The 14,038-nt window shown below is 37.0% G+C and overlaps 1 protein-coding gene across 2 annotated transcripts in view; it reads right to left on the bottom strand.

Annotated features, from left to right (window-relative positions):
• The window catches only part of SEMA3A (semaphorin 3A), a 206,615-nt gene that overhangs the window by 186,034 nt on the left and 6,543 nt on the right, over positions 1-14,038 (bottom strand). The window contains exon 1 of one of the 2 annotated variants that reach the window (XM_032402270.1): positions 11,479-11,962. The exons of the other annotated variant lie outside the window; for it this stretch is intronic. The gene's annotated coding sequence lies outside the window, so the exon portion shown is untranslated. Of the gene's footprint in view, positions 1-11,478; positions 11,963-14,038 lie in introns of those variants that run through there. 2 annotated transcript variants of the gene reach the window in all.

The following is a 14,038-nucleotide window of genomic DNA, read 5'->3' as shown; positions in this document are numbered from 1 at the left end:
TCAAATCTGACAGAGCAATTCCTAGTATTCTGCATTTGCTCACATTTCCTAGCGATTGACAATATTAGTTTGTGAACTGAAAGCAATGACTGATTAACTTTAGTAAATAATTCAGATAATTCAGTCTGGAGCCATCTTTCTTAGTATACTGCATTAATTTTAGAGGATGCAATGCTCAATTTCAGCAGTGAAGATAACTGGGTCTGGAAATTTAAAAAAAAAAAAATGGCCCCATCTAAGCCTTCTTTCATTGTTACATAATAATGTCTAGTCTTGAGCCATAAAACTGGACACTTGAATGGTGCTATCAAGTTTCTTGAAAAAATTTTTGGAATAGGCCCCTATGAATAGGAATACCCAGGAAAAAAGTTAGGAAAATGCCACTTCAAAAAGTTAAAAGGACATGATGAGGCAAGTTCATTCAAATAAAGCTTATTCTTCTGTATGAGTCTTTCAAGTGAAAATAGTGAAAAAAAAATAGAGCTATAATCCAATGGAATGCCTTTAGATTTGTGGTATCAGATGAGAGAAATGTAGGGAATACAACGCAGAGACTTTACTGTATGTGGCTGTTATGCTTCAGAAAGCATGTTTTGATCCATGATGTATCAGAAGGCACATTATGATAAACAACCTACATATAGGTTCCCTGTGTTTGGATATCCTTGATAGACCATGTATTTTATTCTTCTAAATGACTATATCATATCTTAGTCTTTTACCTATAGCATCCGCCCATAATTGTCTGTTCTTGTCCTGAGCTAAACGGAACTACATATTGTTAGGCACAATTTCAACAACAAATGAAATATAACAAGATTATGGGAGCATGTCATCATTTGGTAATAATAATTTTTATGCATTCCATGCATGGTATCTATTATGTTCACTTTTCATAAAGTATATTCAGAAAACACCCCCATTGAACCCTCCTACACTGTTATATGATATGTTATATTTATATACAATGGAATATTATGCCGCCATCAGAAAAACCGAAATCTTGCCATTTGCAATGACTTGGATGGAACTAGAAGGTATTATGTTAAGCGAAATAAGTTAATCAGAGAAAGACAAGTATCCATATGATCTCACTGATATGAGGAATTTGAGAAACAAGACAGAGGATCATAGGGGAAAGGAGGAAAAAATTAAACAAGATGAAACCAGAGAGGGAGATAAACCATAAGAGACTCTTAATCTCAGGAAACAAACTGAGGGTTGCCGGAGTGGAGGGGACTGGGAGGGAAGGGGTGGCTGGGTGATGGACACTGGGGAGGGTATGTGCTATGGTGAGCGCTGTGAATTGTGTAAGACTGATGAATCACAGACCTGTACCCTTGAAACAAATAATACATTATATGTTAATAAAAATAAATAAATAAATAAATAATAAAACAGCAAAAAAAAAAGACATCCCCATTTAGTTACTCTTGTTATACAACAACTCAGTATCATTTATGAATTTAAAGAATTTTATAAGTTAGAGTTTTCCGTCTCAAATGGATGAGAGATATAAGAAAAACTGAAGTGTGAACCAATATATTTTTAAGTAAAGTTTCCCCTTCCCCAGTCCTGCCTCACAGCAATAACTTCCCCTCCTACATTCCACTCTTCTGAGTTGATTCACTCCTCTCCCCTTCAGCTAGTCATGAAAAACTTCTGGGTAGATCACAGTGATGCGCAACTATGGGAATACCAGTCACTTTGCTCTTTCAACTCTCTCTTGTGTTAATACATCTCAGCCTAGTCACTGCTTATCAATCTTCTCAGAAGAGAGGGAGAATAATAGAAAGTCAGACACAATAATTAGAATATCTACGTCATCAAGTGGAGCCATATTGGCTGAAATGATTTTTTCACCTCCCTGGTTAACACAACAGAGGGAAAAGGCAGTCAAACAAACTGTCTCTTTCCCTCAAAATATACTTATGTACTTACTTAAGTGCTCCCACCATTATCTCAACTCTTCACTTATCTCACTTGTACCTTTCCTTCAATCCTCAGCTCTTATCTCACTCCTTCCTGAAGAATACCGCTTTTGCTTTTCCATTACACTTATTATCTATTCTGAACTTTCACCACTTGACCTATCTCATACTGCGAGCCATCCTTGTATTTTCTATTAATGTCTAATACTTACTAGACACTCTCCATGCCAACCACTTTGCTTAGTGTTCCATGTGTATCCTCCATGATACATGTACGTATTATTTATTTATTTATTTATTTATTTATTTATTTATTTATTTATTTAGATTTAGCTATATTTGAGAAAGAGAGAGCTCATGAGTAGGGTGTCGAGCAGGGGAGAGAACGGGGGGAGGGGGAGAGAGGGGGAAAGAATCTCAAGCAGATTCTGAGCTGAGCACAGAGCACCTGACGCAGGGCTCAGAACCCTGAGATCATGACCGGAGCCAAAACCAAGAGTCACATGCTTAATAGACTGAGCCACCAGGTGCCCCTCCCACACGATACATTTTAAAAGGGTACCTTCCATGTAATCTACACAACCACCTAAAAGGGTAGATCTTTTAGTATCCCCATCTCACAAATAATCATTGAGTTTTAGTGAGGCATATTATCCAGGATATCCCGCACAATATGTCAGATTTGAGCTCACATCTGATTACTAAAACCACGCTCTTAACTACAATGTTCTACCGATTCCTACTAGAGTGTGGTTCTGGGCTCAGTGCCATGCACCTATAATGCACTCAAATACATCAATTAAAATTAATGATGATGACAATTTTTATGAGTTATTTAATCACTTCCATTGGAAACTGAAGGATAAAAGAACAGACAGTTATTGAATACCTCTTTTGTGGTATGCATTGTGTGGTCAGAGAAGTCAAGTTAATTGCTCATGGTTATTCAATTAGTACCTGAACTTACCTCATATGATTTTCTTAAATATGCCTAGGCAAACTAAAATGGTTAAATATTTCATGAAGTGTCCTTGACACTTTCTCTCCTTTTGTTGTTAATTTATTCCCATTACCTAGAATGTTCTCCATTCTTCCTCTCTCTTCCATGCATGCCAAAAGGCTCTCTGATGCCCACCTTGTTTCTTCTCACATAAAGACTTTCCTGATCCCTTGCTTCTCTGTGATACTTTACTTTTTTGAAAAAAGTTGGGATACGTTACTCTTCACACATTTGCCCCATAATGTGTGTTTTGACATACTTGCTTAACTTCTCCACTAAATATACTAAATATGAGCTCCTTGGGGGTAGAATGCATGCCATCTTTATCTGTACATATCCCATAAATTACAGTGTACTTCATTACATATTATATTAGTAGATATTATAGTAACGATCAAATATTATAGTGAATCATCGATCACTGACATTTTTAGATTTAATTTTGCCGTTTCATAAATTTTACTCCCTGTAAAACATATTTTCCTCATTCTCAATAGCATACCATAGCATAATTAACAAACCACTGTCACCTCTAAACATTGTAGCATTTGTTTTACATATAAATGATGGACCAAACTGCCTCATCATTGGGTACTATAATTTGTCAAACACTGTGTTGTAATGTTTTTAAGAAAAGGGAGTAATCTTATGTGTTTTTCTATTCCTGGTAATCATTACAGTGGTTGATGTATAGTTACGCTTATTAACTTTTTCTTCATTGGAAATGAATTTAGAAGTTTTTAAAGAACATTTTCTGATGAGAAAGCGAGTAATACTTAAAGAAGCAAGAGCACAATAATATGGAAATGTACACCAGGACAAATCAGAGTTACACTTGAGCCCAAACCACAGCAACAACAACAAAATACACACACACACACACACACACACACACCCCAAGTGGAAAGATTTGTCTCTCTCCCAACACTTTTCACATCCAGCACACCAAATCAGGGTGTCTCGGCTTAGCTCCTCCATTCCTGGTCATTCTCTTTCTCCTTACAATCCTCTACTGTTGCTGTATGCAATTAACCCCGGATGGCAGCTGGCATTTGCGTAGCATGCTATAGAATGAATTCTATTTGTGAAAACTTTATATTAAAAAAAAATTAGCCCAATGGCATGCTAAATCCTAGTTAGTCTGGATTGAAAAGGGAGGGTGAGATAGTTCTGCACAGGGACTGTTCTTTATCTCCGTCCTAGTTTCTCATAGGCCCTGGCCAGAACATGCCTATTGAATGAAGGGTGGCAGGATGAGCCAAGGTTTGGGCTTTCTTTGTTCCAAATATTGCTGAATTTTATTTAGATACTTAGTGTAATTATTTGTTTCTTGGTTTCCTCAGGTAAATATCTTAGAATGAGTAGAATTTTGCTTATTTTTGTTTGTTTTATTATGAGCAAATTGGGAGTAAAAGAGACCTGATTTCAGTGTAACAATATAGGACCTTGTACTTTTTTTTCCATTGCAAAGATAATAAGAAAATGCTTCAATATTGTCTTTGGTTTATTTCATTTTGCCTTATTTTCTTTCCTATCACTAGTGTGTGTGTGTGTGTGTGTGTGTGTGTGTCTAGTAACACTACTTTGAATCTGTGTTATTTTCATGTGTGGCTTTATATATAGCAAATGGTAGAAATATTTTAAAAGAGGCATAGCATCATCATATTGAGACTAAGAATTTTGTTATTTTGAATTTAAAGAAAAGTAAATATTTATTTTTATTATATCTATTTCTTTGTCAAGGAGATTTGATTCAGTTTTATATGTTCAAAATGGATGATAAGTTATGAAGCATATGTACACATATATACATACACACATATGTATATGAGTAGAAAGAATACATTCTAAGCAAAAAAACACATTGATATGCGCATAGAAAAGAGAGAAGGCATTTATTTTAATAAAGAATAACTGTAGCCACCTGTAATCTACACATGGTAACTACAGTTAAGAAAACGGAAAGTTCTGAAAGTTGCTAAGAGTCGATCTTCAAAGTTCTCTTCAAAAAAAAAAAAATGTACCTATGTATGGTGATGGATGTTAACTAGACTTACTGTGGTGATCATTTTGCAACATATACAAATACTGAATCATTATATTGTACACCTGAAACCAATTAACGCTGTATGTCAATTACATCTGAATGAAAAAGTAAAAAATAAATAAATAAAATGCAACCCTAGGCAAAAGTTTCTCAGAGACAGACTGACATAATTATGTCTTACTACAGCTACTTACATATTAACAATTACTTAAGGTAAAAAATATTTGCCTTTGAATATTGTGTCCTAGAAATAATGTAACAGCACAAAGTAGCACTGTATTTCACATTTATTGTACTTTACTAAGAGAACACTTAAAATTCATCACTGATTATTTCTACATTTAAGTTACTATTAAAAGGCAAGTTGTTCTTTGTGATGTGGTTATAATTTATAACCACAGACAGTCTAAGTTTTTAAGCTAAGACTATACCCCACCTTCACATATCATTTACATATACTGATTGCTTCCACATGTCTGGCATAAGGTAAAATAGTTTATGAGCATTGTAATATGGTGAAAGCCACAATGAAATAAAATTCATCTTTGTCTAGAGCACCACAGAAATTTATTCATGCTGGTGCATAAAGTGTTTTCCAAAGGAATTCTGCCTCCCAGAAAACTCCTTTAAAAGCCGAGTGTGGTTAGTGTCACCTCCCTTCTTAAGGACGTCTAGCTTTCCTAGTCTGGCTTCCAAGTGTCTTCTGTTAGACAAAAGCCCCTTTAAGTTACTCTCGACATGTTCTTCATTCTATTTACTGGCTTCAGGCGGCAAGTTTATTTTCCTGATGACCAAATATCCCCTTTCCTGCAAATGGGTTATTTGCAATCACAGGTGGTTATAGAATTGGTCAGAAAGCCCCAGACTTTATATCCACAGTGTTTCATTCAGACTCGGGGACATATTAAATAGAAATATTGTGTTAATTCCTATGTGAATTCAATACTCTTTAAGTTGTCATGAAGGATGTTGTGTCTTCATGGACTAAATCATAACAAAATAACATTCAAGGCAACCATTACACCATTTAAGAGGATATGCTGTAAGTACGGGAGCAAATAAAACTAGTCATTTCCTGGTTATTTTTACTGAATATTAAATGACTGACTTTGGTTCATGTTGAAAACATGAATTGGAACTTACAGTCTGTGAGATGCAGGCAACCCTTTCCTTAAGGAACAGGTGCTTCCTTGCCCGGCCTGGCTCAGTAAGTATTCATAGCCAGAGACCTGCCTGCATCCTCACTACTGGCTTTATGTAGACACTCATACAGATTCCGCTGAAGTTACACCTGGAGCTTGGTCAGGCAGCAGGTCAACATCAAGACGTTTAGCTTCACCCGTGCAGGACTGAAAGGCCTAATGTTCGACTCAGCTGTTTTTTCATCAATCGTTTACTTTCAACACCAGCCTGTAACAAAGCCTCCTCAAATGTGCCCTGCCCAGCTGACACTGACAAACCTCATGGTTTTTACATTCAGACTATTTTACAAGTCTTTGAAATAAGTGCACTACAAATATAACAGTTGTGAATTTCTCTGTATTATTATTATTAATTGAACTCACAAAAAAAGTAACAGTTAGAGAATACCTGCATGCCTACCCACACCAAAGAGCAAAACACGGTGATCTAGAACCTTCTATGTACGAGACCATGATTGGGCAAATTACAATGTATTGTTATTATCCCGATACCAGCTACCAGCGACCATAAAGTAGCTATTCTTCCACTTTAGGGAAGAGCAACCCGAGGCTACAAAAGCTAATAACATGCCCACATCCTAACACCTAAAAAAGCCAGAGTCAATTCAATGCTCTCTTCACCATGCTAAGATTCCTCTTGTCCTTGTGAAATCTTTGTTCTAGTAGCTAAGTTAGAAAAAGCCACTAATTTTCAATAGGCCAACAAGCAAGGGCTTCAGCACTGTAAACACAGCATGACTTCCTATTCAATAACACTAAATAAAGATAATATATATCATCGGATATATTTATTTTGCACATTCCAAGAATGGAATGTTGAAATTCATTTTGCACACTCCAAGAATGGGAAATTTTATTCTTTTGGAAACATGAAAAGGCAATAAATCTTGCTGTTTAGGTGAGGCACACAAGAGACATTCGGCTATTATCTCTATCTTTTGTTTCTCTTAGAAAAGTCAATTGTTTGAAAAGATGGTATAATATGTACAATGGAGAATCCATTTGGGAGAATGAGGTCCATAGTGTGTGTTACATGTGGTACGCCTCAATCTTAGAGACTGAGATTTGTACTAAAGAAACAAATTACTACAGCATCGCTAATTTCACTTCCTTATATGGCATCTGCCTAAAAGAGTCAAAACAGATTCTTCCAAAACGAATGTGCTAATATTTATAAAGCTGTGGACAGAAGTACCGTCAGAGGCTAGCCAGTTTTCTCTAATTTGACAGCTAAAAAGCAATGCCAATGAGACAAGTATTAATCTTATTTCTGATGAAACAACATTGAACAAAATAGACACTGACTCTACTCTGCCTTGCTAAGTGATTTCAGGCATGCAAGAAAAACTTATTTCTAGTCACTTGGTCCCATTTTGCTGTTATGCTAGAGATCTTTCTCAAGAAGCTGTCTGGATTAGGAGGTTGAATGATAGAGGATGTGTGCTCTGTTAGAATGTGCCAAGGGAACCTTAATTCTGTTCTGAATAGGCACCTCGGGAAGCAAAAGAAGGCTGAGACTCTATTGAACATGAAGAACACGCAGTGAAAGCAAGAAACTCCATGGCTCTGGGCCAGTGTGTGAGAGCCTAACAGGGAATTGGAGTCTTCGGAGTAGTTGCTTTGTTTGAGCACAGCTTCCAATTCTGTCTAGTTAGAATCAAGTGCAAAGGCGTGAATCCCTGTACGCCAGTCCAGGAGAAAAAAAATCTATTAAAGAAGGATGAGCCCACATAATATAGTAACCTGAAAACGAAAGGGTCACCCTTCATATCTTGCTTTGCCCAAATAGTGACATTGTGACAGAGTAAGATGCATGCACAGTACCTCACCAGAAGTCCTAAATGTGTGTTCTGCCATAAATCTAAGACAATTGAAAGGAATTAATATGCAATAGAATATTTCAGGTGGATGGCTGTATCCTAAAGGACGCTAGATTGTTGGACTTAAAGATTTTACATGAAAGCACAAATATCTACAGTTTTTCTTAAATACAACTTGCATTTTTCTGGGCATGTGAAAACGTATTGCTCTATGTAGATAAGGCAGAGCTACATGCCTACATATGGAGTCTCTGTACCCCAGCAGAACAAGGTCATTATATGAGGCCCACTCTGAACTGTAGCCATTTGTTTTAGAATCTTGCTTCAGCATCTCAGCTGATGCCTCATTAACTCAGAACTGAAGGCTAGCTACCAGGTTTCTGGATTCCTAAAGCATTGCTTTGCACATACCACTCATTTACAAACGTTAAAAGGTTTCATCATCTATTGTTCAAATGTGAAGTGTGCATTTTCTAACCCATTTCAAAATTTTCTACCATTCCTCCATATTTAAACCACCTCTGTAGCCATAAATTACTTTTCCTCCCATATTTCACCTTTTATAATGGGCTATGTCTTATACTCAGGTCTGTTGTATATGTGGTCTCATCTCTGCTCCTTAGCCCTCTCACCTGGAATGATTATATGTCACCTCCTCACTTATTCCTTCAACCACTTCAGGAATTTAATGAGGCACTATCATGTGCAAGACTCTGTACTTGACTGAGAATAGAAAACACCTGGCTGGCTCAGTCGGTAGAGCATGTGACTCTTGATCTTGGGTTTGTAAGTTTGAGCCCCACGTTGGAGGTAGAGATTACTTGAAAAAAAAAAATCTTAAAAAAAAAGAAAACGGTTAAAGAAGAGGATGATGTTAAAAAGCCAACAATCTGGGTCTTCTCCCCTTCCAAGTGGTTAAGTTTCTTCAGGATAGTTGCCACATGCTACGTTATACTTCTCCACCTCTTCAAAAGCCTTATGAAAGGAGATACCCAAGTCAATGTTTATTGGTGAGAATAGCATCAGTAAACAACTAAGGCTGGGAAGATGTGCACCCAGGAAAGAAAGTTCATAAATGTGACATGGAAAAGTTGGAACCAGGTGGAGGCATGGTTCGGGCTGCAATGTGGTGAGTTTCACTTTCCAGTTACTAACAATTGTTGCATCACACTCCTAGTTGCAGAAATTTAAAAACTTATTGCTCTCGAATTCTCCAGATCCTCCTCATACACAGTCATTTACCAAATCTAATGTTTCTTTACTTTCAATATGTCTCATCTTCAGCCTTCGTCTCTCATTTTCGTTATCATGATCCTTACACAGGGATTAATTTCCTCATACGTGAACAACTCCAAGACCTCCAATTAGTTCCCTCTATGCCTTAGACTCCTTTAAGTTAATCATCCTTTTAGGTCAAGCTAAGGAGTTTGGACTTTAATCAGTAAAATTTTCAAACAAAGGAAAGGCATAATTAGATTTGAATTTCAGAAAGAATTGTAGCCAGTAATGATGGAAAGAAGAGACAGTAATTAAAGGTGGCTGTTGCCATTGTAGGGCAAGTAATGATAAGGATCTGACTTAACCTAGAAGAGAGAGCAGGACAGATTTGAATGACTCAAGAGATAAAATCCACAGGACATCTAGTTAGATATGGGGTGGGCCAGTGAGAATAGGCAAAGATGCTTCTGGTCTGGACAACTGGGACAAAATGACAACATTCTCTGAAACTGGGAATAAGGAGGACAAATACGTTTGTAGAAAGGTCAGGGGTCGCAGTTTGGAACAAGTTGCGTTGGAGTTCCCCATGAGAGATCCAGGTGTAGATATTCTGCAGCCTTTGACATGTGGAAGAGATAAATGTCAAAGACCCCAGCTGGCTCAGCCCCTCTCCAGAGTTTGTAGTGTCTGGGAAAGTAGGCAGGGGTGTGGGCAGATGGGGAAGAGCTCCCTGGGTGAAGAATTTCTGGTTGGGTGAGCTTTCTGCTTCTGGGTCATCACTTGGGCAACATTTCTACATCTCAAGGATCAAGGAGGCTATTTTGTCCTTTAATCAGCTTATTTTCATATGTGTAAAGCTGAGGCAGTTGGACTAAAATTATGGGAAGCACACTCCCTGTACCAGGCACAATGTCTAGTTTAGATTGTTAGGTACGTGCATATAGAAGGGGGCAATTGACTGAAAATTTAAAGTGGCAAGATTACCTAATTAAGAAATGGTCATTTTGTTTGCTCTTCTGGAGATCCGTCTGATAAAAATAAATGTTCTAAACCTCTTCCTGAGAGAGAGATAAGGGCTTTTAATTTTTGAGGCCTAGAAATTTTTCCATATTCCCAGGGGGAACTTAACAGAATTTTGTTTCAAAAGGAGAGGCTTTAATGAGATTTATTTGGATAAGACAAGAAGGTACTGGATGAAGACAATTTCTAGGGCAAAGATGGGGATGGAGGATGGGGGAGGAGGACAGCCAGAATCAGTTAAAGCAAGATTACATATTTAAAATCTGGAAAGATGGAATGCTATTGTATTGGGGGAATCTGTGTCCTGCTCACACCCTGCACTCTGGAGGTGGAAGGACTCGAGAGTAGAAACACTGTGTGCATTCCAGTGGAAGCAAGACACTAAACACTATGGCTTGGAGCCAACATGCTGGGAATGCTCAATGGAAGGGCCACTGAGAGAGGCACGTTGGCAGCGTCTTTGAGTAGGGATGCCTTAGAGAAGACAGAGAACTCCACTAGCCAGCAGCATTGTATTGTAGAAGATGCACTGGGAAGGTCAAACATTAAAGGACAGAAGGTCATAGCCAATCCTGAACTATCCAAGACCTGATATCAAGCAAAGGGAGAGATCCTCTCTTCACTATTTCTCAGCATTCCACTTTCCACAATTCACAATTAAACATAAAGTGGCTTAGAAAAATAATGACTTGAATGTAACTTTTCTTGTATTTGTTATGAATACACACACACACGTACTACATATAAACACACTGATTTATGTAGTTCTTCATCTATATATAATTCTGCAAGTACAGTTACACTATTATGATCAAATTTCCAGAAGTGACCACGAACCAACAACTTTGCCTAATATATTATGAAATGTCCCAAAATTTTGCTAGGCTGTTTGTTGAAACCAATGTTTTCCTAAGTGAACTCGGGGAACATCCAGAATGATAAACGGAGTGCTAAGCAAATTAAAATATATGCAGTATATAACTTTGCAGTTAAAAATGGTACATAACAGGAATACACAGTTAAAGGGACTTTGAAACCTGATACTCCTCACATCGGTGACATAAGTGTCTTCATATTAAAAACAAACATGATTTATAAAAATAGCAACTGCTTTTTTTCACAAATTGTTGGAGAATTGGTTAAGGAAATGATAAAGCAGAAAACAATAGGAAATAGGAAAACAAGAAGAAAACTGCATTCTAATCCAGTATGTTTTATAATCTCAAGGAGCCATACTTACAGTGTTCTCTACACTGGATAATCAACTCAATTTTCCTTTCTTTCTTCCATTGGTTTGAAAGAAACCTGGTCAATGTATTTTATAGACAAATCCCAAAGGAGAGCCGGATAAGCCCAAATGACCATTGCGACCACTGTGGAAAGTCCTTACAAGTATGTACCACTTGTCCCTCTTGATCTCATTTTCAGTTAAACCTAGACAACCGCAGATTAACTCCATGATGTTCCAAGCCTGATACACTGCAGCTTTCAGTTCCCTTGTTAAAGGACAGATTTGTTTCCGTATCACGTTTGAATGCAGAAAAATTATGTAACTATACTATTTTATAAGCTATGTAAAAATATACCGTCTTCCTGAAAGGAAAAACAAATCACAAAGAAATAGTTTTCGATAGTGGTAATTAACACTTTCTCTACGTCTGCCTTCTCACATTCTTCTTGTCTATTGAGGTCCACCTTCCTTGCACCCTATTTTTAAAAGTCCACTGACGTCTTTAGGGAGATGCGACACTGCCTTCCTCAGAAGTTCTACTATATTCACTGTACCCAAGAACCTACTTGTCCATGAAGAAATGGTCACATGCCATATGTGTCTGTGTGTGTTTTACACAGAGAATACAAATAAAAAATATGTATTAATTATAATAATGGAATTTGTAAATAATTGAAATTTGCATAGTTGATGAAAACCTAGGTCCATTTAAAGGATGATCACAGCAGAGCTGAGTTTATTCTCTTGAAACTTCAAATTTGAAGATAAAAAAACTAAAATTTCTAACACATGTGATGAAAATTCCCAAGTACTTGTCTAGTTTTGATTTGATCTCACTTATAAACAACCTTGTTTTGGCTTTCCCCAAATATATTCCTTAAGGGCTGGGAGGAGACCTTAATTACTTTTTAATGTCACTTAATAGATCTGATTTGTACACACAGCACTCTTGGTAGTAGTCCTTTTGTCCTTTCCTGTGGATACCTCTACTTTGTCCCAAGACCAACATATTTTATAAGAATTTAACATCAAGCACTGTAAATCAATGTATATTCTAAACATCAATTCTAGACCTATATAAGCAAATTAGTTGCGTCAAAGATAAGAGGAAACAAGGAAGGCATCTTAGCAAGCTGCTGGACAGCAAAGCCAGAATTCTCTCAAAAGCATGAACAATGAAATATAGTCACTTGCAATTTTTTTTAAATGATTGTACTTCCAACTTTGTTTGGTAGAACTGATTTGTTTTACACAAAGGTTTGGATACAATGAGATGGACGATGAGACATTTTATCGTTAGTCACTATCTGGTTCTAGAATAGCCTCCCTCACTTTCTTTTCTGGCTAAGTGTATCGAGACATGATAATGAAAAAAAAAAAAATCAGGGTGTTCCTTCAAAGACAAGACACAACTCCTCCACCTGGTTCCTAAGATCTTCCAAGATGTATGTATTGTTATATATTCTCCACGTCTTACTTGCAGGCGAGTAAAGATAGCTAGATACTTTGTGATTCAGTCCGGAAACAGGCTTGGTTCAGAGGAGGTACTGTTTGTGGAGACCACACTGCTCCCATACCCTTTGTGTGCTTCTAGGTGCCTCAACTGAGAGCCTCCTCCTCTAGGGTCTAGCACTAAGCTTACTTTTCCCTACATTACAATGTACAATTCACATACAATGAATTGATTTATTACACACGTACATTCTTTTCGTACTCACTTATATAGAGGCATTTGCGTTTAAAAAAACAAGGTGTGTCAAATGAAGCCCAGAATCACTCAACAAGTCACATGAGCCATTTAGAGGCTAACGATGAAAAAGAATAGATCTAGCCTTGAGAACCTCACTGTCTGGCACAACAGAGATGATCCTTTTAAGTAATTTTACAAACCAAAGAAGTCATTTGACATATTCAATAATCCTAAGCTCCGTTTAGTTCGCCGATGAAGACTCAAGTGGGTGATGCTATATTTTATCAGAAGACATGTTTACGATATCGGCAACAGAGTGAGTTACTGTGAGATTTGGTCAACATTGTTTCCCACGTCATATCTCTCCAAGCAAAGAGAACCTGGAAGCGCAGGTTTAATGACTCATTTAGGAGATGACAAGATTCGCTAAATTTGTGGTCTCTTTAAGTTTTGCCCCAAGCTTGTAGAAAATCCTAAGATTCAATTATTCTTCATACTTATCAACAGCATTTTATTTTTGCTTATCTTCATTCCCTAATTTAAGTGTATGTAAATTGTATATTTTCTTATCCTGGGTTTGACAGAGTCCAGCTTTGTTACTGTTTGGAAATAGTGTGTGAATTCCTATTTATACTGATGTTTATGTCTTGGCAATAGAAGGAGATAGTAACTGGAGACATTCAGACGTATTTGTGTCAGATAAAATTTATTGATTCTTCCCTATGTTTAATTATGATAATAATTTAAAACAACCTACAAATCACAAGGGGTCACTTTTAAAAATATACCGAATGTGATTTACTAAACATTTTACCGTCTCAATTAGCTACTCTCCAGTTACAATGGCAATAATGTGTCACAGGCAGGCTCCATCATTTC

Source organism: Phoca vitulina, unplaced genomic scaffold (assembly GCF_004348235.1).
Source record: "Phoca vitulina isolate PV1807 unplaced genomic scaffold, GSC_HSeal_1.0 scaffold4, whole genome shotgun sequence".
In the NCBI taxonomy this organism is placed as follows: domain Eukaryota; kingdom Metazoa; phylum Chordata; class Mammalia; order Carnivora; family Phocidae; genus Phoca; species Phoca vitulina.
The sequence above is the reverse complement of the archived record's forward strand: the minus strand, read 5'-3'. Positions and strand labels throughout refer to the sequence as shown.